Here is a 27,729-nt window from a genome sequence, read left to right as displayed (position 1 = left end):
GAACCAGAGGTGAGGGGGTGAAAGGACAAAAAACAAGAGTTATCAAATCTCAGGGAGCCCAGAACAGACTTTTTAAACATTGAAGCACCTTGGAGAGTCAGAATGTTGGCCCATGCCCTCACCTTCCAATCCTCATAATAGTCTGACAGCAGCTTCCGGATTTTACACCTGCATGACAGCTTGCAAGAGCTCTGAGGAAGAAAACTGGTCAAAAACCTGCAATCTCACTCCTTAGGACTCAGGAGCCAGGAGGAGGGGTGTGTGGGACGAGATGGAGAAACGCCAAGATTGAGTGATTTAGTAATGACACTTGGGGAATTCATTCAGGGAGCGGAAGGCCTCACACGTTCGGTCATGTCAGATTCCCAGTAAGGGTTCCAGCCTCACCCGGCAGGAGGATAGAAGGGGCTCCCTCAAAAGAATCATGTAAAGCACCGCTGCTTTGAGCGTTACAACCAGCGGAGGTGGGGGATCTGTTCACACCGCTTTCCCTCCGGGCTTCACTCTCCAGGCACTCTCCCTGCCTGCCCGGCTGCCGGAGCCCTGGAGGTCCCTCCAAAAGGCAGGGCCCAAGGAGGCCATGAACCAGGGGCAGAAGGACTTCCCAGAACTCCCTGCAGGGCCCACACAGCACAGCCTGCTCTTTGTTGGGCTGCTTTGGCCCAGGTCCTGAATTCAGTCTCTTCCCTCTGGAGGCCTGTGGGGATGCACAATGTAGGGAGAAGCAGCTGGAACTCGGGGAGGCTGACTCTCCTGGACTCTCAGCTCTAACAGCAACAGGAAAACATGGCCTTGACAAACCGTGTCCGGATTCAGCTGGAGCCACAGCCACTGTTTTCCTCAAAACAACTGCTCTGGGGAAGGACACCATGAAAGTGTGAGGACAGATGCTACTCACCGAGCACGCAGGTGCTACTTGCCTGGGGAGAGGTGCTCACCGGGAAGGTGACAAGCCGGGGGGCCGGCAGGGGCCATCCTAGGGAACTCTGGAGCTGCTGCCCGGCCCTTCTCCCTGGCCGCCTGCTCCAGAACCTCCGCCCCTATCCTGAGGCGACCAGAGTAAGTACGTGGTGTCTCCCCACCCACAGTGACCTGCTTGGCAAGGCTCCACGCACCTTTCCCCCATCAGTACTTCCTGCCCCCACCCCGGCACCCAGGCACCCAGGCAGGCTGAGGCACTGCCTTCCCCCATCCCTCTGGACCATCCTGGGGATTCACGGGCCAATGTGGGGATCCTGGGCAGCAACCCGAACACGGGCCAAGGCCAGTGACCTGAGGCCCACACCTCCCTCCCTGAACAGGCGGGGCTGGACCGGCACCAGCAGCTCACCTCTGTCACACCTGTGCGAAAGCGTTTATTCCAAGGGTGGCGGAGGAGTGCCCGACAGCCCGCTGACCTTCCTATGGAGCCGCCTGCCACGTGCGGAGAGCCCAGGTGGGACAGGCACCTCCTCTTCCCTCTTTCCCCACATCCTCCAGGTGCTGGTGTTCTTTTGCTTCTGAGCACTAGTGCCTGGTGCCACCCTAACAGTGACCAGCCATCCCAGACAAGGCGGACTGGGGTGAGGGCAAGGGCAGGGCTTTGTCCCAGCTAGAGCTGAGTCTGAACCCCAGCTCTGCCGCTCACTAGCTGAGTGGCCTTGGGCAAACTGCTTCATTTCTCTGAGTGACGATTTGCTTATAAGTACAATCGCCCAGCCCAGAGAGATGACATAACTTGTCTACAGTCATGGGGAGAGATGGCTGTAGAGCTGGGTTCCCAGTGCCAGTTTCCGGGCTCTCAGGGGTTTTCTGACTACACCAAGATGTTTCTCAATAGCAGGTGCAACTGACAGAGAAACTGTCTCTTTTCCAACATGGCTGTCAGTTATTCCTAAAAGTCATTGAAAAGTTCCTTCCAAAGTTCTCTGCCTTAAAACAAAAGTAGCCTTCAGAGACACCAACCTACCAGGTGACTAAAGTCAGCATCACCTTTACAGGGGCAACTGGCATCATCATGCCTCCTTATGTGAAGTAACAGGAAGCACTCATCACCTCCGCGGGCTCCCATAAGAAACGTTAACCGAAACCCGATGACAAGGAAACCAGAGAACAAATATGGAATGTGGATGATCTATGACATAATGTTAAGCAAACGTAACACTGTTAGCGATTGGTGAACCTCAGTAAAGGAAATACGAAAGTTCATTGCGCTATTCTGTCAACTTTTCTGTAGCTGTAACCTTTTTTAAAATAAAAAATAGAGAGGAAAAAGGCTATTCTGCTTTCAGCTCATCGCATGGCTCTGAGCCAACGAAGACTCAGTTGTGTCATGTTCAATTCTCTCCCCAGTAAGAGTCCGGAATAGAAAAATCCAAGCTTCTCTGCATGTCGTTCAAGGCTTAGCACAACAGAGACCTCAGAGTTTTCCAAGCTCATCTTCCACAAACCTCTACAACCTGAATCATCTTCGTCAGCCAAAGCTGTTTATACGCTGCTTCCAGCCACTGGTTGGAAACCCATCTGTTCAGTCAGCAACTTTCAAGGAGCACCCTCCGCGGACCAGGCACCCACCTTGGGTCAAGTGCTAAGGGGGTCCCAGAGATGCTGTGCTGTACGAGACACAGCAGCTGCCCTGGGGAGCTCACCAGCCAGGAAACCCTATGACGCTCGGCTTTCGTCAAGTCCTGCCTTGTGACATCTCTCGATTAGTATTTCTATGCAAGACTTCCTTCCCAACATTTCTTGGGAAATTTATGTATTACTGAATCCCAAAGCCTGAGAAACATCAATTGAGTATTTGGGAAAAGGTATTATAATCCTCTTGTGAGAATTAAAGCCTAGCAATCAACCTAGGGATGTTACTGGTTCACAGGAATCCACTGCTTCAAGTCAAATCAAGAGCAAGAAACTAACATGCAGAGTTGAAGGTTAAGGCTAACATCTTTGGGAACCAAGACAGGAGTGCATAGGAAAGAAGTGACAAGAATTTAATCAAGTCCTCCTTGAAGCCACTGCCATGTTGTAAGTGTGTATTCTTGGCCCGCTCTGTTGCTAACAGTCATTCTTGCAAATATGTATTAACATATTTATATACATAGTATATACAAATTCTCCCAGTGGTATTCTAAGAAATAAGTTTGGAGGCAAAGTAAGTCCTTAAATTGGCAATTTTGACACGTGATTCTGTGTACTACTGTTAACGTTGTTAGGAGATCCACGAGTTAGGTTATTAAAATACTACCCAATAATGTTTACTGACATTTTCTAGCATTTGACTATTTGCTACAGAAGAAATACAAAGAAATGATGAGTATGTGGAATTCTAGGACACAAAATCAGAGACATCTAAAAATGTGAATTAGTAAAAGCAGTCTTGATTAGAAAAAGCAATAGTTAAACCAAAACTGGGGCAAGCAAAGTGTTTTCATCACTAAAAAAGGAAATGAGTTTATACAAAATGTAGCATGTACCTCCATGCCCAACCTGAAGATACTTTTGGACACACCCTTAACCAGTCAACCAACATCAATGCAAAATGAAAGAAATTCTTCTACATTCGGAACACTTGTCTATATCATGAAAAATTTTTCTACATTATGACATTTCATGAAACAAAGATCAAGAATATCAGAAAGGGTAATTAATGCTTTGTGTATTTTATTTTATTTTGGCCTTGCCGTGTGGCTTGTGGGATCTTAGTTCCCCGACCAGGGATCGAACCCAGGCCCACAGCAGTGAAAGCGCCGAGTCTTAACCATTGGACTGCCAGGGAATTCCCATGCTTCGTGTATTTTTTTTTTTTTTTTTGCGGTACGTGGGCCTCTCACTGTTGTGGCCTCTCCTGTTGCAGAGCACAGGCTCCGGACGCACAGGCTCAGCGGCCGTGGCTCACGGGCCCAGACGCTCTGCGGCATGTGGGCGGCATGTGGGATCTTCCCGGACTGGGGCACGAACCTGTGTCCCCTGCATCGGTAGGCGGACTCTCAACCACTGCGCCACCAGGGAAGCCCCTTTGTGTATTTTAAAATTTCATTTTAGACCCACACAAATATGACCAACTGATTTTTGACAAAAGTGAACATCAATTCAATAGCGAGAACTCAACGAATGGTGATGAAACAACTGAAACAACTCAAATGCAAAAATTAAAAATAGAAAAACCTTGACCTATGTTTTATACCTTTTATAAAAATTAAGCTAAAAATGGATCATAAATCTAAATATAAATTAAAAGACCATAAACTTTTAGAAGAGAACACAGGAGAAAAACTTTGTGACCCTGGGTTAAGTTCTTAGATGTAACATCAAAAGCACAATTCATATTAGAACATTTTTTGATAAACTGGACTTCATCAAAATTAAAGACTTATGCTCTTCAAAAGACACCATTAAGAGAATGAAAAGTTAAGCCACCTTCTGGGGTGCTGGAAGTGTTTGCAGTTGGGTGATGATTCTGTGGAGTATATGAACGTAAGACTAAGACTAGTCTTAAGTAACTAGCCTTAGTTACTTAAGACTAATGCAGACTACACACTCTAACTGTGGGTATGTTATACCCCTGTTACAAAGCAAGCAAGAAGATAAATAAATGGCACATCCCCAGATTAAATAAATAAGTAAAATGCAACAGCAAGAAAGTGTGGAAAGGGCTATGGAGAATACAGAAACTTTAGGAGCACACTGCAGGAGGCTTATCTAAGGAAGTGATATAAGCTGAGATTTGAAGGATGAGGGGTGTTAAGGGGGTGAGATGTCCCAGGTGGGAAGAACAGCCTGTGCTGAGGCCCAGAGGCAGAGAGTGCCTGGTGTGCCAGAAAGTTTTGGGTGAATAGAGTGTAGAGTTCTGAAGGGATGAGAGACGCGATTTCAGACACCCACCTTCTTTCACTGTGTTGTTTTAGAAGCCCACCCAGTGAGTCTCTGCCTTTCTCTGCTCTGATTCTACCCACCTCCTTGCCTCAGAGTTAAGTCCACCCTTAGAAACTAGGAAGTCAAGGCTGCCCATGTCCGGGCCCTTTATTTGTCCTTCAGAGAACTGAACGCCCCAGCGAAAGGGACAGCTCACCACTCCCAGACGGGCTCTGCGTTCTCTGCCGACTTGCCTGGCTCTCCTTGGCCTTCCCTGGGAGTGCCTTTCCCAACCTGCTGGTCAGGCTGAAAGAAGTGCCATAACCCCTACTCCAGAATCATCCCTGCTTCTCCCAAGTTGTAAATAGTTCTTCCTCCAAAGTGGCCACCTCTTGTGTGGCTTCCATCACCCAGCTAGCTGTACCCTCGCCCTCTTCAAGGGCAGTCTCTGTCTTCCTCCTTTTGGCATCTCCCCTGTGGGACAGTTGTACATAGTCAGTTCCCAAATCAATCCTATAAACAATTTTTTTAATTGAATGAGGCTCTGGCTAGAGGGAGGGGGAAGGGTGCCACGGGGGATCATAGCAAAGGCTGCCTGGGAAAGTGTCAAGACTTTGGTGCTTCCAAATTCCCGACAGTTATTAACTTTCAGGATTCGGGAATGAGGAATAGAATTTCCTGGGAATTCCCCAAATTGTAAATTACTCTATAACTTTCGTAACACTTTATTTATGAGTTTTTAAAGAAGAATGAGAGATCATGATAAACTGAACTATTTTTCTGTGAAAAAGTTTCAGAGGTTTTACTATAAAAGAAAATAAAAATATATAATAGTAAATGCATGCATAATTTATTACTAGGAACAATATAATGTGACAGGATTACATATTTTATTAACATGTAAAAATTATCTCTACCTGATATAGATATTTGATAATAGAAAATGTTAATGAAGAAAACATTAACATAAAATGAAAAAAATAAAAATCATTTCATGATCTAAGGATAGTACCACAAATATTGAATATTTAAAAGTTATTCTTAAAGTGAAATTAAAATTTTTTATTTTTAAATTTCCAGACACTAAAATTTACCCTTTCTGGTGTGCAGTTCTGTGGGTTTTGGCAAACTCATAGTGATTAACCACTGCCATAATCCAGATAAAGAACTGTGCCATCACCCCCTAAAGAAACTGACATTCCCTTGTGCTACTCCTTTGTAGTAAACCTGCCCACATCATTTATCATTAACTCCTGGTCTGTTCTCTCTTCCTGTAGTTTTGCCTTTTCCAGGATGTCATACAAATGGAATCGTAAGTATATGGCCTTTTGCCCCTTCATTCTAACCCCAGCAAGAGTCCCCCAGAACCTGAGGATGTGGGAACAGTTGGCAGCTTAGTGGGAGTCTCTGGGATGGGAGCCACGTGTTTGAAGAGCCAAGTTCCAGGCCCATAGACAGTTAGAGACTGATGGCAGGAGTGCAGCCTGTTCCTGGACACGCCATGGCACTGCCAGGAGATACTGCTCCAGGAATGGGGTTGTCATTGGGAGGGATGTTTCTGACCAGGCACCTGGCATCAGCTACACTGTGCTGTCTCTGGCAGCTTGTAACAATGTGAACCTTTGCGAGTAGTAAAATCAGGAAGGGCCTTGGACAGCACAACCAACAGTCTGGGTTTGTTTTTATGGTAGCAGGGACGTTTTGAAGAGTCCTAACCCTGGAAGTAGATGTGACCAGATTTGTGGTCTGCCTGCAGACTGGGGAGGGGGCAAAGAATGGAAGCCGGGGGCCTCTGAGAGACTTTGGAGTAATTCAGATGAGAAAGGAAGAGGGTAGGTCAGGGAAGTGTTTGGCACTTGAATGACAGTACTTGGTTCATCTGGTACTTGGATTATTTGGATCTTGGGAGGACACTGGGGGGATGAGGGGATAGCTTCAAGGAGTCTAACTTCAAGAATGAGACCCCAACCCAGGATCCACCCAAACATAAGGCAGGAAGGCAACAGCAGAATCCACCACACTGTCACCTGGCTGCGGGAGTTTGTTGGTTGACCCGGAAGGTCCTGTGACTCCTCAAAGTCAAGGGTGAGGCTTCAGAATGGGCAGCCCTGGAGATGAGATGGGCAGACAGACAGGCCCCTGCAGACAGGTTGCTGCAGTCTTTCTCCCTATGTCCAGCACATGGTTGTTTCTGGCCCCAGGAAGCCCTGCCTTGTGCTGCATGGAGCCGGGAAGAGAGCAGCTCCTTGGAGGTCCTTGTCCTTCTGCTTTCTCCATCTAGTTGCTTCTCCCAACCTTGGGTTTGCATAGTTGTCCAGAGGTGGGGAAGTCAGGCCACTCCCAGGCCTAGACCCATTTGGGCCACTTGGTAGGGTGGGTGGTATTGACCAAGTACTGTCAGCCCCCTGCCTCACCTGGCCAGGTCCGTGGTGTCCTTGAGGAAGCCCCTCCTTTAGGAAGCAACCAACCCCCACCCCGCCCAGTGGGGTCAGGTGAGTTGGCTGGGCTTCACTTCAGCTTCTCAGCCATAAAATGGGGCCACATCCCTGCCTGATAGGCTAGGGAGAGGGCATGACAATGAATGCTCAGGGCAAACTGTTGCGCACTATGCAGAGTATAACAACCACCAGTGAGAAGCTGCCTCTGGCTCTCCAAGGCTCCCCACGACCTCCTCTTGCCCGCCAATCTAAGAGGCCCTTTGCCTCCATCACACAGTGCAAGAGCACTGCCACCACTTTCTTGAAGCCCTCTCCTCCGGGCGCTCTGCCCTCTGCTGCTCGCTTTTACTTTACCCACCCCTGAAACCTCCCTTACACACACCCTTCCCTGGGTTTATCCTTGGCTGGCTTCCCTTCTCACGGCACAAACCACCCACTGGGGTTTTCGCACACTGTGACTGCATCTTCCATCTCTGTCCTGGGCTGCTCTCCTACTGACGGTCTCAACACCCCACGGAGGACTCGTAGGGCCTCCTAATGAATCCAAAATGCAATCGCTGATCTTTGTGCCGGGCCTCAGACATCCCTGACCCTTGTGCCTAGCAGAGTGCCTGGCAGGTGGCATGTGCTCAGTTTGTGTTTGCGGAGCTGATCACCACGTGCTTCTTTCCTCTCCTGCCACCTTCCACCTGCGACTCCTCCGGTGCTTCTTGTGCCATCAATGGGACACCATCTCCTAGTCACACAGGCTCAAACACCAGCACCATCGGGTCCCTCCTCACCACTGACTTTTCAACCATCCACTGTCCCCTTCCCCTGACTCTGCTGCTGTCCTGGCTCAGGCCCTGCCCACCTCTCACCTGGACCTGCCTCTAGACACTCTCTTGCTCCAGTCCAACCTCCCTACTCCTGCTGGTGACATTCCTAAGCCCAGACATGATCTGTCACACCCCTGCCTACAAATCTCTGCAGCTCTCTTGTGCCCAAAGAATAAAATTCCAACTCCTTACATGCAGCATCCAAGGCCTCCCACATTCTGGCCCCAACCTGTCAGTCCAACCACAGTGGGAAAAAGCAGCGAAAATAACTGACATATACCAAGTGCTTCCCACGTGCCTCTTAATCCTTATAATAATCAGGACTACAATTTGACAGAGGAGGAAACCAAGGACAGGAGGGTTAAGTAACTTGCCCAGGGTCACAGTCCAAACTCATAAGGAGTGTCCTGGGTCAGAACTAACAACCTTTTAATCCTTCAGCCTTCCCTGAAAGATTAAATCTTAAAGGCTGGGATATGCCTTAAAAAAAAATCTCTGCAGCAAGCTCCACGATGCCTCCCTCACTTCCCAAAGGGCGAGGAGGGGAAGAGGAGAGAGGGCAACAGGTGTTTCTGAGATTGAAATCAAAGACACTGCGGGTTCTATAAATTATTCCTAAAATTCCCTTTTAGTTCCAAGAAGGAATATCAATGTTTACTGGTACAGAAATTTTATAGTAAACAGAAGCTGTATTTTCTTTACATACAATTAACTACAGCATCCTGAGATTCCTGATTAATCAATGTACATAAGATATTCATACCTATTTTACAGGAGAAGGATTTTACTACTCTCAAAGGTTCACGTTGTTACAAGCTGCCAGGGACAGCACAGTGTAGCTGATGCCAGGTGCCTGGTCAGAAACATCCCTCCCAATGACAACCCCATTCCTGAAGCAGTATCTCCTGGCAGTGCCACGGCGTGTCCAGGAACAGGCTGCACTCCTGCCATCAGTCTCTAACTGTCTATGGGCCTGGAACTTGGCTCTGCAAACATGTGGCTCCCATCCCAGAGACTCCCACTAAGCTGCCAACTGTTCCCACTTCCTCAGGTTCTGGGGGACTATTGCTGGCGTTAGTATGAAGGGGCAAAACCACAAAAACAACAATGATGATAACGATAAAAGGGAAAGAGCAGAGGAGAGGGCACAGGAGAACTGAACATCAGAGAAGAACACTGGTGTGATAAATTCCGGAGGCTGCTCGGGTGCCCACTGGCTGGTGGGTGAGGTGTGCTTCCTCATGCCTTCCTCCATTCTGCCCCACTTACCCTTACTCAGTACTGTATTTGTTTGCTTATCTATGTCTCCCCTCTGGAATGGGGACTCCTTGACTGGTCCTAATAACTAGCAGACGGGAGGTGCTAAATTAATGCTGAAATGGTGGCGGACCTTGCAAATTGTTTACACAATTATCTACTCTCTTCTTCTCCCTTAGTTACAAAATCCCAATTTTATTTCAGTTGGCAATGTGTCCATCTAAAAGACTTCTCAGCCTCCCTTGCAGCTATGGGAGGCAAATGAAGGGAAGTGGGAGCTATTAGGTGGGACCTCCAGCAAAGCTCCTTAAGGGGGAGACAGTTAGCATATGTCCTTTTAATCTTCTCCCCACATCTTCCTGGAAACTTGACATGATGGCTGGAGCTCCAGCAGCCATCTTAGACCATATGCAACCCCGGGGTTGGAAGCCATGCACTAAGAATGGCAAAGCAGAGACACCATACCTAGATTGTCTTCCTCAGGTTTCTTTTAAAAACCTAACAGAGAATAAACTTCTAGTGGTTTAAGCCACTGCTATTTCTAGTCTCTGCTTACTGGCTGCCAAATGTAACTCCTAATGAATTAATGAATAAACCAATTAAACTTGGTTTTCTTAAATTACTCACTGCTGACTTGCAGTTCAAAGGCCAGTCACCACCTCTAACCTCTGGTCCTTGTAATATAATGATAATTTTCCATTAATTATGGACATAAGGAAGATGGAAGGACAAAAGCAATACAAGGAAGAGGTAGTACAAGGTGGGGAAGTAGAGGATGAAGATGATGAACGATGGCAGCAGGAGAGGAAGCGGGAAAATGAGGGGCAGACAAGAGAGGGGACGTGGGGGGAAGGCAGGGTAGGAAGAGAGGGCAAAGGGTGCTGGAGGAAAGGAAAGGGGAAGATGAGGGGCAGGTGTAAACCATGGAGAGATGATGGGGAAAGAAGGGAAAGGGAATGGAGTTCAAGTGTCCTCTGGCAACAGTCACTATTTAGAGACCACTCACTGTGGTCTGGGCACAGTGCCATATTCTGTACCATTCTCTCTAATCCTGATCCTCCTGATGTAAGTATTATCATGCCCATTTTACAAATGAGGATGGGACTTCCCTGGTGGTCCCGTGGTTAAGAATCTGCCTTCCAATGCAGGGGATGTGGGTTCGATCCCTGGTCGGGGAACTAAGATCCCACTTGCCGCACAGCAATTAGGCCCACGCACCACAACTAAAGAGCCCACGTGCTGCAACTACAGAGCCCACACACTCTGGAGCCCACACCACAACTAGAGAGAAGCCCGCGCGCTGCAAGGAAAGAGCCCCTGTGCTGCAAGTAAGACCCGACGCAGCCATAAATAAATAAATAAATAAATAATGAGGTGGGACTTCCCTGGTGGCGCGGTGGTTAAGAATCCGCCTGCCAATGCAGGGGACACGGACTTGAGCCCTGGTCTGGGAAGATGCCACATGCCGTGGAGCAACTAAGCCTGTGCACCACAACTACTGAGCCTGTGCTCTAGAGCCTACAAGCCCCAACTACTGAGCCCGTGTGCCTAGGGTCCATGCTCCGCAACAAGAAAAACAACCGCAATGAGAAGCCCGTGCACCGCAACAAAGAGAAGCCCTAGCTCACCACAACTAGAGGAAGTCCGCGCACAGCAACGAAGACCCAATGCAGCCAAAAATAAATAAATAAATTAATTAATTAAAAATTGAGGTAACTGTGGCTCTGACATATTAAATAACCTCCCCTGAGTCACAAAAAATGGAAGAGGCAGAAGACTTATTTGAAGTAGCCTTGGGGCGGGGGGGACATCATCCTCCCTTCTCTCTTTATCCTGCTGCCTGGAATGTGGGTGTGATAGCTGGATCCATGGCAGCCATTTTGGACAATAAGAACAACAGCCACACCCTAAGAATGACAAAGCAGGGAAGTGGAAGGAACTTGGGTCCTTTACAACCTAGTGGAGCTTCCACAACTGCCTGAGACTAAAGATCACCTAAGTCACTTGGAGTCCCCATCCATAAATCCATCCATAACTGTTTCAGATCTCACTTTGCTCAATTTTCCTCTGATCTTCAATAGCAGATTCCAAAACCCACTCCCAGAGAGCCTGATTTAGCAATCACTCTTCTAGAAAAATGGCATCAGACTAGAAAAGGCAAAGAAATGATCCAAGAGCCCACAGGAAAAATCTTGATGCCTCAAAAGCAGCAAGCAGCAACCCTAGAAGACGAGACCTTGGAGATCAGCAAGTGACACTGTAAACCTGTCATTATTTAAAGACATGGAAGAGAGAAGGAGGTTTTTTTTCCCCCACTTATTTATTTTTTTAATATTTTTAAAAATAAATTTATTTATTTATTTATGGCTGTATTGGGTCTTCGTTGCTGCGCATGGGCTTTCTCTAGTTGTGGCGAGTGGGGCTACCCTTTGTTGTGGTGCGTGGGCTTCTCACTGCGGTGGCTTCCCTTGTTGGGAAACACGGGCTCTAGGTGCATGGGCTTCAGTAGTTGTGGCTTGCGGCTCTAGAGTGCACACTCAGTTGTGGTGCATGGGCTTAGTTGTTCTGCAGCATGTGGGATCTTCCCGGACCCGGGCTCGAACCCATGTCCCCTGCCTTGGCAGGGGGATTCTTAACCACTGCGCCATCAGAGAAGTCCAGGAGGGGTTCTTAAAGACACGCTTGGGGCCATCCTCAGTAACAAAAAAAGGTGGTCCTAACAATCTGGAACCAGTCTTTAACGGTGCTCACAAACCATCCAAGACAAAAATAAACCGATGGTCAAACCTCAGAAAAAGAAGAGCTCCTTTTGAGCAAAAGCACCAGGCTGTCAAAGGGGCACATCTGCACACAGCGGCATCACACGGAATTACTGTCTTGGGCAACAGGCTGCAGCTTCCTGTGCGCTAGGAATTCTCTCCAACTAGACAGCAAGCTCTCCTCTCTGAGGAGAGGGACTGTGGCATTACTATTTTGGTATCTTCAGCAGTAGCACCCGGCACAGCAGTGAACACCCAGAGTCGTCAGGAAAGAACTATTGGGAACCGTGTGTACTGGCCCAAGTTGTCCACCACCCCAGGCCCTGTGCCCACCTCTGAGTTGAAATGAGTCCTGAAATCCCAGCCAAGGGGACTGAAAGTCAGTGCTGTCATTGTTCACCACTCCCACCAGACTACTGTCTGACGGACACCCTCTGGGGATCTTCAGAGATCAACTTCCCTTCTCTTCTGAGACTATTCCTGTGATAGAATCCCAAGAGTCCAGAGAATTCAGGTAGAGCTGAGGAGGGATGGCACAGGCTGTTTAGCTCTGCCCAGGCCTATCCAATCTGCCTCTTTTGGCTGCTGAAATCTCAGTGGGGCAGAAACCTTAACTGCGCAGGCGTGGGCGTGGGGTGACACTTAGCTCTGAACAGCTGGCTACTGAACTTTCACACCCTGGTCTCCTTCGAGGCCCCCGGCATGTAGAATCATCTACTCTGAGAGCAACTGTCCCTTTCAGAAATGCAGCCTTATTCTAAAATTATAGGCTCTCAGGATCCTAGGGATTATAATTAGTTTGTATTCCTCTGCCTGGCACTCAGAGAAGCTGAGTTTGGGGATGGAAAGTGGGACATGCATTCTTAAGGCCGGAAACTACTTTAATTTGCAGGCTTTAGTGGCTTTTTCTGGCCACTGGCTTGCTTTAAGTCTCTGGCACCCTCACCTAGACTGAGAATTGCTACCTTGCGTCCCAGCCACATTTCCATCAACTTGGCACAAAACGTGCCAAAAAAAAAATCTTTCCTGCTCTCTTTCCCTGCATCTGGGTCTCATACCACTCCCAAGCCCTTGCCTCTACTCAACCAGAGAAATTCAATGCAATTCAACTCAACAGGCCACACTGAGCAGCCACCAAGTGACAGGGAGAATGCCAGGAGCTTCAAGCACCAAGAAAAACAAGGCCCTGTTCTCAGGGGTCCCGGCATCTGGGAAGGAAAGGAAACGTAAACAAACAATGACCTACCGAGTGATAATTACTATAGAAAGAGACACCAAGCACAGAAAGAGCAAAAGCCATTCTGTCGAGAGGAATTAAGGAAGGCAGTCAAGGGCACTTCCTGGGAGGAACAAGCATGTGCAAAGGTGCAGAAGCCTGAGGGTGTGGCCTCCTGGAGACAGCAGCCATGGACGGAACTAACAGGGATTAGGTTTACTATATGCCAGATGCTGCCACTTTACAGAGGAGAAAACTGAGGCACAGAGAGGATAAGTACCTTGTCCAAGATCACAAGTTATGAAAGGATGAAGACAGGTTCCAAACCGAACAGTTGGACTCTAAAACTTGAGCTTTTAAACATTACAGTTTGCGGTGTACAAATAGTTCAGTTTGCTGAAGTGTAAAATTTGAAAGCTAAGTTTACGCAGGAGAGGTAGATGGGGGCTGGATCTCAAAGGGCTGCATACACTATACTAAGGATTTGGACTTGAACTTTCAGCAATATAATGGACTGAATTAATGTGAAAGAGCTTCCCCTTCCCACTATGGTCACAGTCATAGAAATACTAGATAAGATAAATGATATCCTTAAACATACAGCCAAATTTGAAAGAAAAATACCCCATGTGCCAGAAATGACAAGAAAAAGGGAAACATGAACAATAAGTGGGACTGACACCAGAATGACCTGTGGACTTTTGAACCCACACATGAAGTAGTTATAATGTCTGGCTGTGGCTTTGAGCCCAGATATCAACATGAACCTCAAAGGGCTGCCCAGTACAGAAAAGCAATAAGGAGCTGGCCATTTCTCCAAGGCTCTGTGGAAGGGTGAAAGTCACCCATAAGAAACTCAACTACTAAGCTAGCCCCACCCATGGATACGAATCTGATTTTACACTGAGAGTGGTGAAGGGGTGCCAAACTGAGAAGTGAACATAAAAACTGAGCCAGGACCTTTAACCCTACGGCCCCACCAGATGCAAACTGTTCTTAGGGATACTTTCACACCCCAGGACACAAAAGTTGCCCATGACAGTCCTTCCTGAAGATGAGCTCACAACCCAAAGTTACAAACCACACAGAAATAAACCACCAAGAGGGACAGCATCAGACACAAAAAGGGAGGAAGCATCCCAAGAATCAGGAATAATAAAATAATGTGAAAGCGCTAACAAAATGAGAAGATTCAGATGGTTAAAGAGATAAAGCAGCACAGAAAAAACATATAAGAGACCTGGATGGTAGAATGGTCAACAGATGTCTAAGAGGAATTCCGGGAGGCTAGAGTACAAAAAATGGGAGGGAACCAAAGAGAATGACTGAGAATTTTCCAAAATTTAAAAGAGAATTAAATATAAGATGTTAATATTAGGGAGCGCTGGGTAAAGGTGTACAGAAACTCTCTAAATCTAAATTTATCTAAAATTATTCCAAAATACAAAAAAAAAAAAAAAATTTTAAGTGAGTCTCTCGATAGAAGTAGCACCCCAAATCCTGAGGAAGAAAAAGAAAAACAAGTCCACGCTTACTTTCGAATGGTTCTAAACAAAAGTATATAGCGATAAAGAGAGAAATGCATTAAATGCAAGTAAAAAGAATACAGATGTTCACTATATTATTTTCATGTTTTCTCCAAAGTAAAAAGATGGGGGGTAAGAAGAGAAAATGTAGGAGTAAGAACAGAAATAAGGTGTATAATTTTCAGACCAGTAACGAGAATAAAGAAAACTCAGTCAATCTAACAGAAGGCAGGAAAGGAGAAAAACAGGCAAAAAAGGAAAGCATATGGAAAGGACTCAAAAACATAATATATTTAAGTCAAACCCCAAAATGTAAATAAATTAAACTCATTTAAGACAGATTTTCAGATCTGACTTAAAATTTTAAATCCAGCCACGTTCTGTTTATGAAAGAAACTCCTAAAATGTGATGACACAGAAAGGTTGAAAATATGAGGCAAATAACAACCACAAGCTGGGGTAGCACTAGTGTCATCAGACTTTAAGGCAAAAAGCAGTAAAGATATTAAGGAAGAAGAATTGACAAGATCTGGTGACTGATTAAAAGAGACATGAAGGGTGCCCATCAGGTGACCAGGGGGGTGGGGATGCTCCCATTAAGGTGGGGACTGTGGGAAGAGCAGGTCTGGCAGAGAAGGGGCAGGAGCCCCCAGACGCTCACACTCAGGCAGGGGAAAGAGGAAGAGGAACCAGGGCAGCAAAGGCACAGTCAGAGAGGAAGGGAGAAAAGAGATGTTTCATCTCCCAGAGGGCAGGGCCAATCTCCTGCTGCATCTTTCCAGAGTCTAATAAGGTACTAGGCACAAAGCAGGCACTTGGTAATAACAGTAATAGTAATAATAAAACAAACAAGTATGTGAGGGCCCAAACACGAGAGATCTCTGAGATGCAAGGAAAGAAGTTACGGCATCTGTAACGCTTGTGATCTCCACAGTGACAAGAGGCAGCATCTTCTTGAGAGGGATAGGGGTGAGTGGAAGAAGGCTTGGACCAAACTCCAAGGAGAATGTGACACGAAAACCATGAGAGATGAATAAAAGGATAACCAGCCAGCTGTTGTTGGAGAGTCTTAACTGACTCCACACAGGGATACAGCTCTGCTACGTAAAAGCTCTGCCTTGGCCATCCAGCTCTTCCTTCAAATCCCAAGTGTACAATCCACAGACTTATCCAAAAAACAGGCAGACGCCACAACTCATCTTTGGAGAAAAGAACTGCTGTGAAACCAGAGCCAAGAGTCTGCCACCATGACCTGGGGAGACCTACACCACGTCCCTGGCCACTGTCTTGGGCAGGTCCTCCCAGACAGGAACTGTGTGGACAGGAGCAGGGACTGTGGCCAGTGGTGACTCAGGCAGCGTTTACCAGCTGCGTGGGTGCCCACCACCTTCAGAGGGTTGGGCTGATTGCGTTGGGCTTCCTGGAAGCATTTCTTCATTTCTACTTCTGAAGACATGCAACTTCGAGAGTGACATCTCTCTTGATGACGTCAGAAGGCATGTAAATCAGCAGCTGGAACCAACGTCTTTTTTTTTTTTTTAATTTATTTATTTTATTTTTGGCTGCACTGTGTCTTTGTTGCTCTGTGCAGGCTTTCTCTAGTTGTGGCGAGCGGGGACTACTGTTCCTTGTGGTGCGCGGGCTTCTCATTGCGGTGCGCGGGCTTCTCATTGTCGTGGCTTCTTTTGTTGCGGAGCACGGGCTCTTAGGTGTGCGGGCTTCAGTAATTGTGGCATGCGGGCTCAGTAGTTGTGGCTCGCGGGCTTTAGAGCGCAGGCTCAGTAGTTGTGGCACACGGGCTTAGTTGCTCCGCCGCATGTGGGATCTTCCCGGACCAGGGCTTGAACCCGTGTCCCCTGCATTGGCAGGCGGATTCTTAACCACTGTGCCACCAGGGAAGCCCGAACCAATGTCTTCTTACACACACTTGACCAACCCAACTTTACTCACTCCCCAACACCTCCACACGTGACAGGGCAAGTGGCCATAGAATGCCACGTGGCCTAAGGGAGACAGGAAATGATGCAATACCACGGGGCCACAGTGAGGACTGAGGAGGTCAGAGCTCCCAGACACCACCGTCTCACCCAACACGCAAGACCCTGGTGGCCCAAGGAAAGGGAAATGTGAGCATTGACTCCAAACTAACTGGTTCCAAGGTCAGAGAGTGTTACATTTCAGAAGACCACGGGACTTCCTTTATACGTTAACTCAGATTCAAGGGAACCGGGAGTCAGAAACTCTCACATACTGCTGAGACAGGGTAAATTAGTGTAACTTTCTGGAATTTGGCAAAATTTATCAGTATGCTTACATTTTGATTCATTCAAAATTACACACATACACATACACGCACACACTCTCTCTCTCTCTCTCTCACTCTCGCTCTTGCTCTCTCTTTTAAAACCAAACATGGGGACTTCCCTGGTGGTGCAGTGGTTAAGAATCTGCCTGCCAATGCAGGGGACATGGGTTTGTTCCCTGGTCCAGGAAGATACCACATGCCATGCAGCAACTAAGCCCATGAGCCACAACTACTGAAGCCCGCACGCCTAGAGCCCGTGCTCTGCAACAAGAGAAGCCACTGCAATGAGAAGCCCGCGCACCGCAACGGAGAGTAGCCCCCGCTCGCCGCAACTAGAGAAAGTCCGCACGAAGCAATGAAAACCCAACGCAGCTAAAAATAAATAAATAAAATAATTTTTTTTAAAAATGCAAAAGAGCATCCTTTGGGCAGATGCAGTCAGAAACCTGGAGGCTTTCAGGAGTCACTTCCTGGTTGTGAGGTGTGAGGCCCTCAGGACCGTCATTCTCAGGCCCCACTTGAACTCTGATCAGTGACTTCAAGGGCACCTTTCTGAGAAGTCAGTGGTTCTCCAACCAGGCTGCCCCCTCAGGTCAATGGGGAGCTTTAAAACGCAGATTCCTGGAGTTCATTCTTGGAAATTCTAATTCGAGAGGCCTGAGACAAGGCCCAGGAAACTACCTTTCTTCCAAAATTCCCTGGTGAATCTGCCAGCTGAGTCTTGCCTGGGAATCACTGGACTAGACACCACTTGGGACAACTGGTAATGGGGCCCGTCTGCACATCTGGCTGCAGCACTGCAGGGATCCCACAGGCCAGCACTAAGTGCAGAAGGGGAAATTCCAGGCGTGTTCAGCAATCAGTGCCAAAGAGCCTGGGGGACAGCCAGCTGATTCCCCCAGACAAAGCCAATTTTGGAAGGTTCTCTCAGGCATGGTGATCCTGGAGGCTAATGTGTGAAAAAGAGGTGACTAGTGCAACTGCTGCTCTGGGAGGCCAAAATAAAAATTAGTTCCCTTACAACAACACACGTGAGCCAGCAAGCTCTACAGGCCCCAAGGAGTCGGAAGCAGAAAGGAATGCAGGGTGGTGTGGCAGAAAGAGCCCTGGGTCTGAGTCACACAGCTGTGAGTTCGAATCCCTGCTCTGCATCACTGGCCCTTAGTGGGTTAAAGATGGCTGCCCTTGCTACTCCTCCCTCCTTGAATCAGGGCTGGTCCAGGGACTGCTTTGACCAGCAGAATGTGGCAGAGGCCCCACTCAGACTGCTGAGGGAACACGAAAACACAGTGTTCAAACAAAGAACCTCCTCACAGAACCCTCTGACCAAGAAGCTCCCACTTTTAGAGCGCTTTTTGGCCAAAAGCACATCTTCATACACGAAGTCTGGGAACTATTTATGATCCCCTATAACCGGGAAGGACCCTGCCAACAAGCACCCAGTGTTCCAGGATGACTCACCTTCCCCCACCACAGCAGCGACCCACTGGCCTCTCTTCTTTCCTGTTACAGTGTCATCTTTGTCCTGGCCACCTAGGTTCAAAAAATCAACCTCTCAGACTCCTCCGTCTCCCTTCAGCACCCAGGGAAGGGCCAAGGCTTTGTCTCCACAGTCATCCCCACCTTTCCACTCACGCTGCCACCCAAAGGCACGGTCCTAAAGGCCAGGCAGACCTGAGTGCCACTTTGCAACTTACTAGTTGTGCACCATACATGACTTTCTTAACCTCTCAGAGGCTTAGTTTTCTCAGCTGCAAACAATATACATGAGTAATACCTTCTTTTTGTGGTCGTTTCTAAGACAGAAGAGTTGAGAAAACACAGCCAAAGTACATGGTACAGAGAAGGTGCTCCATGCGTAGCAACTGTTACTAAAGGCCAGAAACTTTTCAGTTCGGTTAATACAGACCTCTCCTAATCTAAGTCTCTGCCTGTGTATCACTCTCCATTTTAACCCGTCTGGCATAATCCTAGCAGATTAACTGTCCTAGATAACGCCTATCACATTATTCTCCTGCTCAAAGGCCTTCTGTGGCTCCCATGTTCTCACATCAATCCCAACCTCCCAGCCGAGCATGTAAGATTACCTACATTAATGGCTCCACCCCACCTCCAGCCGGCTCCAAGTCAATCCCATCCTCACTGCAACTTGCTATTGGAGGCAGCCTTCTAAAACGGCTCGCAAAACACCTGCCTCCTAATATTCAGGCCCTTGTGTAACTGCCTCCTGACCCACAGACACTGCCAGATCATAAATGTTGTTTTACGCCACTAAGTTTTGGGGTCATTTGTTATGAAGCAATAGATAAACAATACTCTTGATTTCCCCAATCACATCTGAGCTGCTGCTCTCTTACTCACACTTGTGCTTCCTACACCATCTCAGCCTGCTGCAATTCTGCCCAGCCTGCGAGGCCCACCCCAGATGCCAAATGCTCACCCTGAGCCTTTCTTAAGGCTCCATTAACCAGCCTCCTCTGAAAGCCTTTATCTCCTTCCCTCCCGGCAGTTCCCACACACATCTCCGCCAGCCACGGCATCTGTCGCATTGCATCCATATCAATCTGTTTGTTATATCTGTGTGCAAAATGATACATGTGAAGGTTATTCACTCAGCAAAAGACTGGAAATCACCTGTACGCCCATCAATAAATAGGGGGGTGGTACACACATAAAAGAGAGGAGGGAGCAGTGAAAAAGAATGAGGAAGCTCCAGGCGCACTGGATGCCAGATGGACAAGACACACTACAAGAAGCGAGAGGCAGACCAGTGAGCACAGCAGATAGTCATCTGCCTGGAAAGTAATAATGTCATAACAGAAAAGAGGTACATGCTCATAAATGAGAGTGGCTAATGGGGCTGCCCCCACCGGGGGCTGGGCGGCTGAGAGGTGGGGGAGGGAAAGAGGGAATACCTCTGAATTTTGTAGCACGTCAAGAATTCTCAATTCAAAAATAAGCAGCTCCTAAGGAAAAGCTTCCCTTCTAAGATCAGGAACAAGACAAGCATGTCCACTTTCACCACTTCTATTCAATGCTGTACTGGAGATTCTAGCCAGGGCAATTAGGTGAGAAAAAGAAATACAAGTTATCTGATTGGAAAGGAAAAAGTAAAACTATCTCTATTAGCAGAAGTCATGGTCTTATACACAGAAAATCCTAAGAAATCCACTAAAAAAAAAACCTGTTAGAACTAATAAATAAGTTCAGCAAGGTTGAAGTATACACGATGAATATATAAAATTTAATCATATTTCTACACACTAGTGATGAAGCAATAAGTCCAAAAGTCCAAAGTCTGTCTAATAAGAGTCCTAGAAGCAGAGAATAGAGACAATGAAGGAAAACAAATAGAAGATTTCCTGGAGATTCCAAGACTTGTCTTTAGCAATTAAGGGCTCCGCAGAAATTAAGGAAAGAAGATAAATATCTAGATATATCCTGGTGATATATCTGAACTCCAAGAATAAAGAATATTCTTACATCTTTTAGAGAAGAAAAAACAGATTACTTACAAAGGACTTAGATTCCAACTAACTTCATTATTCATACTGAAACATGGAACAGTAACCTCAAAATTCTGATTCTGTATTCAACCGAGCTATCAACCAAGAGGGAGGGCGTGGGTACCTTTGTACACTGCTTGTGGGAATGTAAAATGGTGCAGCCACTATGGAAAACAGTACGGTGGCTCCTTAAAAAATTAAAAACAGAATTATCATACAACCTAGCAATTCTACTTCTGGGTATGTACCCAAAAGAACTGAACAAGGGGACGTGAACAGATATTTGTACATCCATGTTTATAGTAGTACATTCACAAAAGCCAAAAGGGGAAAGCAACAGATGAATGAATCATCAACAGATGAATGGATTAACAAGATGTGGTATATACACACAATGGAATATTATTCAGCCTTAAAAAGGAACGAAATTCTGACACACGCTACAACATGGGTGAACACTGAAGACATTATATGTGACATAAGCGAGTCACAAAAGGACAAATACTGTATGATTCCACTCCTATGATGGATTTAGAGTAGTCAAATTCATAGAGGCAGAAGGTAGAATGGTGGCTGTCAGAAGCCTGGCGGGGGGTGGGGAATGGAGAATTATTAATTAGGGTACAGAATTTCTTTTTTTCCCTTTTTTTTGTGATTTCAATATTTATTACAATATAGAAATCAAGACAGTGTGGTGCTGGCAAAGAACAGATACATATATCAATGTAACAATGTAAGAAGTCCTGAAATAGACCAATACTAACATAGTCAACAGTTCTTTTGGGAAAGAAGCAAAGTCAATTCAATGGACAAAAGTCTTTTCAACAAATGGTGCCTGGAACTATATACATATATATATATATATATATACACACATACACACACACACACACACACATATACATACATATATGTATACATATAAACATATAAAAACCTAGACCTTATGCAAAAGTTAACTTAAAATGTAACATAAACTTAAATATAAAACAGGAGAAAATCACCATCTCCTGGGGTGAGGTGACGAGATTTTAAATATAATATCAAGAGCACAATCCATGAAAATAATCTGATGAACTAGACTTTACTAAATTAAAAAAACTTCTGCTCTGTAAAAGGCTCAGTTAAGAGAATGAAAAGGTAGGCCACAGACTGGTAGAAACATCTGCAAAATACGTATCTAAGGATTCATATCAAAAATACACAAAAAATATTTAAAACTGAACAATAATAAAATATATAAGCCACTTGAAAAACGAGCGTAAGATCTGAACAGACCAAAGATTTACGTATGCCAAATAATCATACGAGAAAATGCTCAACATCACTTGTCATCATGGAACGGCAAACCAAGACAACAGCAAGATACTACTAAACATATATTTAGAATGTCTAAAACACAAAACATTAACAGCCAAATGCTGGTGAGATGTGGAACAACAGGAACTCTTACTCCTTTCTGGTAAAAATGCAGATGATACAGCCACTTAGGAAGACAGCCTGTCAGTTTCTCACAAAATTAAAAATCGTCTTATCATATGATCCACAGTCATGTGTCTATCTAAGTTTACCTGGACTTGAAAACTTATGTCCAGAAAAAAACCTTCTTGTGAATGTTCATTGCAGCTCCATTCACAACGGCCCAAAACAGGAAGCAACCAAGATATCCTTAAGAAGTAAATGGATACACAAAATGTGGCACATACCCACAAAAGAATATTGTTCAGTAATTTTTTAAAAATGAGCTGTCAGCCAGGAAGAGACATGGAAGAATCTTAAATGCATATTGCTAAGTTAAGGAATTTCCTCCGCAAAGGCTACACATTGTATGATTCCAATTATATGACATTCTGAAAAAGGCAAAACTAGGAACGGGGGGTGGGGGGTGTTGAATAATTGAAGCACAAGGGAATTTTTAAGGTAATGGAACTAAATGTATGAAACTATAACTCTGGATCCATGGCATTATGCCTTTTTTAAACCCCATTTAAATGTACAACACAAAGAGTAAACCTTAATGTATAATTTCTTTTAAATGGCCATATGGGAATCCCAGGATTAAAGACAGAATATGATAGAAGAATCAGTTGTGTACAACAAATATATTGAACCACTTCACTGAAGTGGTTAAAGGTATAAGGAACTGACCTAAGTAACTTTATTATTTTTTTGTTATTTTTTTAACATCTTTATTGGAGTATAATTGCTTTACCATGTTGTGTTAGTTTCTGCTGTGTAATAAAGTGAATCAGCTATACGTATACACATATCCCCATATCTCCTCCCTCTTGCATCTCCCTCCCACCCTCCCTATCCCACCCCTCTAGGTGGTCACAAAGCACCAAGCTGATCTCCCTGTGCTACGTGGCTACTTCCCATTAGCTATCTACTTTACATTTGGTAGAGTATATATGTCAATGCCACTCTCTCACTTCGTCCCAGCTTACCCTTCCCCCTCCCTGTGTCCTCAAGTCCATTCTCTGCGTCTTTATTCCTGTCCTGCCCCTAGGTTCTTCAGAACCATGTTTTTTTTTTACATTCCATATATATGCGTTAGCATACGGTATTTGTTTTTCTCTTTCTGACTTACTTCACTCTGTATGACAGACTCTAGGTCCCTCCACCTCACTACAAATAACTCAATTTCGTTTCTTTTTAAGGCTGAGTAATATTCCATTGTATATATGTGCCACGTCTTCTTCATCCATTCATCTGTCGATGGACACTTAGGTTGCTTCTATGTCCCTGCCACCGTAAATAGTGCTGCAATGAACACTGCGGTACATGACTCTTTCTGAATTATAGTTTTCTCAGGGTATATGCCCAGTAGTGGGATTGCTGGGTCATGTGGTAGTTTTTTTTTAGATTTTTAAGGAACCTCTACACTGTTCTCCATAGTGGCCACATCAATTTACATTCCCACCAACAGTACAAGAGGGTTCCCTTTTCTCCACACCCTCTCTAGCTTTTATTGTTTGCAGATTTTTTGATGATGGCCATTCTGACCAGTGTGAGGTGTGACACCTCATTGTAGTTTTGATTTGCATCTCTCCAATGATCAGTAATGTCGAGCATCCCCTCATGTGTTTGCTGGCAATCTGTATATCTTCTTTGGAGAAATGTCTATCCAGGTCCCCTGCCCATCTTTGGATTGGGTTGTTTGTTTTTTTGATATTGAGCTGCATGAGCTGCTTGTATATTTTGGAGACCAATCCCCTGCCAGTTGCTTCATTTTCAAATATTTTCTCCCATTCTGAGGGCTGTCTTCTTGTCTTGTTTATGGTTTCCTTTGCTGTGCAAAAGCTTTTAAGTTTCATTAGGTCCCATTTGTTTATTTTTGTTTTTATTTCCATTTCTCTAGGATCTTGCTGTGATTTATGTCATAGAGTGTTCTGCCTATGCTTTCCTCTAAGAGTTTTATAGTGTCTGGCCTTACATTTAGGTCTTTAATCAATTTCCAGTTTATGTTTGGGTATGGTGTTAGGGAGTGTGCTAATTTCATTCTTTTGCATACAGCTGTCCAATTTTCCCAGCACCACTTATTCAAGAGGCTGTCCTTCCTCCATTGTATATTCTTATCTCCTTTGCCAAAGGTAAAGTGACCACATGTGTGTGGGTCCATCTCTGGGCTTTCTATCCCGTTCCATTGATCTATATTTCTGCCCTTGTGCCAGCACCACACTGTCTTGACTACTGTAGCTTTGTAGTATAGTCTGAAGTCAGGGAGCCTGATTCCTCCAGCTCCGTTTTTCTTTCTCAAGATTGCTTTGGCTATTTGGGTCTTTTGTGTTTCCATACAAATTCTGAAATTTTTTGTTCTAGTTCTGTGAAAAATGCCATTGGGAGTTTGATAAGGATTGCATTGAATCTGTAGATTGCTTTGGGTAGTAGAGTCATTTTCACAATGTTGATTCTTCCAATCCAAGAACATGGTAATATCTCTCCATTTGTATCATCTTAAAAATATGGAACGCTTCATGGATTTGCGTGTCATCCTTGCGCAGGAGCCATGCTAATCTTCTCTGTATCATTCCAATTTTAGTGTATGTGCTGCCGAAGCAAGCATGGGTACGGTTTCATTTTTGCAAGATGGTCTTTTTTTTTCTTTTCTCTTCTTTTTTTTGGCTGCACCACGCAGCTTGCAGGATCTTAGTTCCCCAACCAGGGACTGAACCCGGGCCCCTGGCATTGAAAGCACAGAGTCCTAACCACTGGACCACCAGGGAATTCCCAGTTTTGCAAGATGAAAAAACGTTCTGGAGATGGATGTGGTGATGGCTGTACAACAATGTGAGGGTACTTAATGCCACTGAAATGTACATTTAAAAAATGGTTAGGGCTTCCCTGGTGGCGCAGTGGTAAGAGTCCACCTGCCGATGCAGGGGACACGGGTTCGTGCCCCGGTCCGGGAAGATCCTACATGCCGTGGAGCGGCTGGGCCCGTGAGCCATGGCCGCTGAGCCTGCACATCTGGAGCCTGTGCTCCGCAACGGGAGAGGCCACAACAGTGAGAGGCCCACGTACCGCAAAAAAAAAAAGGTTAAAATGGCAAATTTTATGTTATATATATTTTATAATTAAAAATAAATAAACAGCCAATAAACATAATACACAAACAAACAAACAATAAGTGAGTGAGGGCATGATGCAGGCACTTTGGAAAACAGTTTGGTAGTTCCTCAAAATATTAAACAGAAAGTTACCATGATCCTGCAATTCTACTCCTATGTATAATCTCAAAAGAACTTAAAGCATATGTCTACACAAGAGTCTGTAAATGAGTGTCCATAGAAGCCAAAAAAATGGAAACAACCCAAATGATACAAAGGAATATTATTCAGCCATAAAAAGGAATGAAGTACCACTACATGTTACAGCATGGATGAACCTTGAAAATATTATGTTAAGTGAAAGAAGCCAGATACAAAAGACCACATATTGTATGATTCCATTTATAGGAAATGTCCAAAATAGGGAAATCCACAGAGAAGGATAGTAGATTAGTGGTTGCCAGGGAATCAATGAGGGGAAGATCGTATTAGGACTAAGTACTAATAGGTACAGGGTTTGCTTGGGGGTGATGGAAATGTTATGGAATTAGATAGTGGCAATGATTGTACGACACGGTACATCTACCAAAAACCACTAAAGTGTATACTTTAAAGTGGTGAATTTTACATTATGGGAAGTATATCTCAATTTTACAATACTACAGAAATATGCAGAGTATAAAATAAAACAGATTGATTACATTCTGCCTCGTGGCTCGGTGACTCAGAACCTTGGCCCTGTCCATGCCCTCCTGCCCTGCAAGGCTGCCTGTCCTGGCCTCCACCTCTGTGTGCCCTGCACTCTGGCTGCTCACCAGCCCTTCATCTCCCCCTTGACTCCCCACTTTCTGCCTCTTGGGCAAGGCCTGATCCTGCCTCACTGGACCCACGTCTCTTCTGGTGGGTTCCCACCACCTACTCAGACCTACCCAAGACTGTCTGGAGGCTGAGACACCAGACCCTGGAGTCACCCCAGAGGAGCTGCCCAGTGACCAGGACTGCGGTTACAAGTGTGTGTCAGCTGAGGGATACGGTTTCATATAGGAACTTAATTATAGCTCAGGAGTGGAGGAAGGGAGAGGAGCAGTGCAGGCTTCGAGGGGCCCCACAGGAAGCTACCCTGCTCTGCAGCCCAGCGGGTGGCTGCCGGGTCTCACCAGGACTGGGATCCACAGGAAAACAAGTATGATCCACTGAGGAACACACAGCTTATGGAAATCATCCTGTTCATAAGCATGGATTCCTGGCCCCGCCATGAAACGCCAGCCTGTGTGCAGACCAGAGTAGCCCAGAAAAAAGCTGAGATGCCAAGTTTCACTCATCCTCAGGGCTCAGAGGCCTTCTCCTCACCTACGGCCAGAGACCCCATTTATTCAGTAAGAAGTAAAGGGGAGGCATCGCTTGTTCCTCCCAGACCACCCCAGCTTCCATTTTCTCCCTGGCTCTGAGCTGTTTTTCTAGAATGGAATCTGAGCTGCCAATTCTAAGGGTGATGGGAACATCTTCCCCATGCCTGACTACATGCGCAGATCCCTACCTACTGGCCAGGGAGGGGCCGTGGAGCAGCTGCTGGCACAGAGGTGTCAGTAGGGCATGGTGGCCGGGTCTGCCAGACCTACCTGGCAGGTAGGGAAAGACCTGCTTTCCCTACCTGCCACGGCCAGGTAGGGAAAGCAGACCAGCAGAGGTTCATGGAAAGAGCAGGGCCTGGGTGGAGGAGAGTGTCCTGTCAAGACACAGTTCCTCGTCCCCTATTTCCGACCTTTATCTGGGCCCCTTATATAATCTCCAGGCCTCCTCCTGGTCATCTTGGTTGCTGTCTCTGCAAGAAGGCCCCACAGCCACCTGCTATCCCCCACAAACCTAACACCCAGTTTCTTCTCACTGCTTCAAGACAGAGCCAGGGACCTGGGCCCTCCTCTTGGTCACTCTTCCCAAGACCCCACCCCAGCTTAGGCATGACCTTTCCCGTCTCCACTCTGTGTACCTTTTTTTCTGAGCTCCTGAGAGGTTTTTCTCTAAAAGCCATGAAAAGAAACCTTCAGACTGGAGGCAGTATCCTTTCCTGGGTTTGTATGGAAGGAAAAAAAAGGCAGAGGGGTGGGTAGGGAGAGCAGATGGAAGATAGGTAGCGAGAAACATGGATGGGGAGAGGCAGACACACACTTCATGCACCTCTCTGCCGTCCACGCTTTAAGCAACTACACCAAGAAATAACCAGATGGCTCTTCCCAAATGCCTCCCTTTGGGCAAAATGCCTTTCTTTGCTCACTCACAAAAGGCAAGGAAGGTCAGAGAGTAAACAGAGACATAATGAAACCACCTGAAAAATGGGAAAGGCAGATCACAAAACTAAAAAATAACCATTTTTGAAAGAAAAAAGAATAGGTATACACAGTCATACTAAAATCTAAAAGAACACAGTCCTTGGCTTGTGAGATCGTTATCCACATTCTTCACCCAAAAATAATAATCAGTTAATTGATAGATAAATGAATGAATGAACACAGATTAAAATTTATAG

At 45.9% G+C, this 27,729-nt stretch overlaps 1 protein-coding gene and 1 non-coding gene across 6 annotated transcripts in view; both read right to left on the bottom strand.

The window, feature by feature from the left end:
* Positions 1-27,729, bottom strand: part of PPARD (peroxisome proliferator activated receptor delta) — a 77,003-nt gene that overhangs the window by 32,186 nt on the left and 17,088 nt on the right. Inside the window, exon 1 of one of the 5 annotated variants that reach the window (XM_027127042.1) lies at positions 1,331-3,599. The exons of 2 other annotated variants lie outside the window; for them this stretch is intronic. The gene's annotated coding sequence lies outside the window, so the exon portion shown is untranslated. Of the gene's footprint in view, positions 1-122; positions 873-898; positions 1,308-1,330; positions 3,600-27,729 lie in introns of those variants that run through there. 2 more of the 5 variants (XM_027127043.1, XM_027127044.1) reach the window with 2 other exon arrangements.
* Positions 24,615-24,721, bottom strand: LOC113631230 (U6 spliceosomal RNA). The gene has a single exon (XR_003437238.1). It is a non-coding gene; the product is annotated as a U6 spliceosomal RNA (small nuclear RNA).

This window comes from Aethalodelphis obliquidens, unplaced genomic scaffold (assembly GCF_003676395.1).
Source record: "Aethalodelphis obliquidens isolate GAN/ISIS:26980383/991018 unplaced genomic scaffold, ASM367639v1 scaffold31, whole genome shotgun sequence".
Lineage (NCBI taxonomy): Eukaryota > Metazoa > Chordata > Mammalia > Artiodactyla > Delphinidae > Aethalodelphis > Aethalodelphis obliquidens.
Note: the sequence above shows the minus strand (reverse complement) of the source record. Positions and strands in the feature narration are given on the sequence as shown.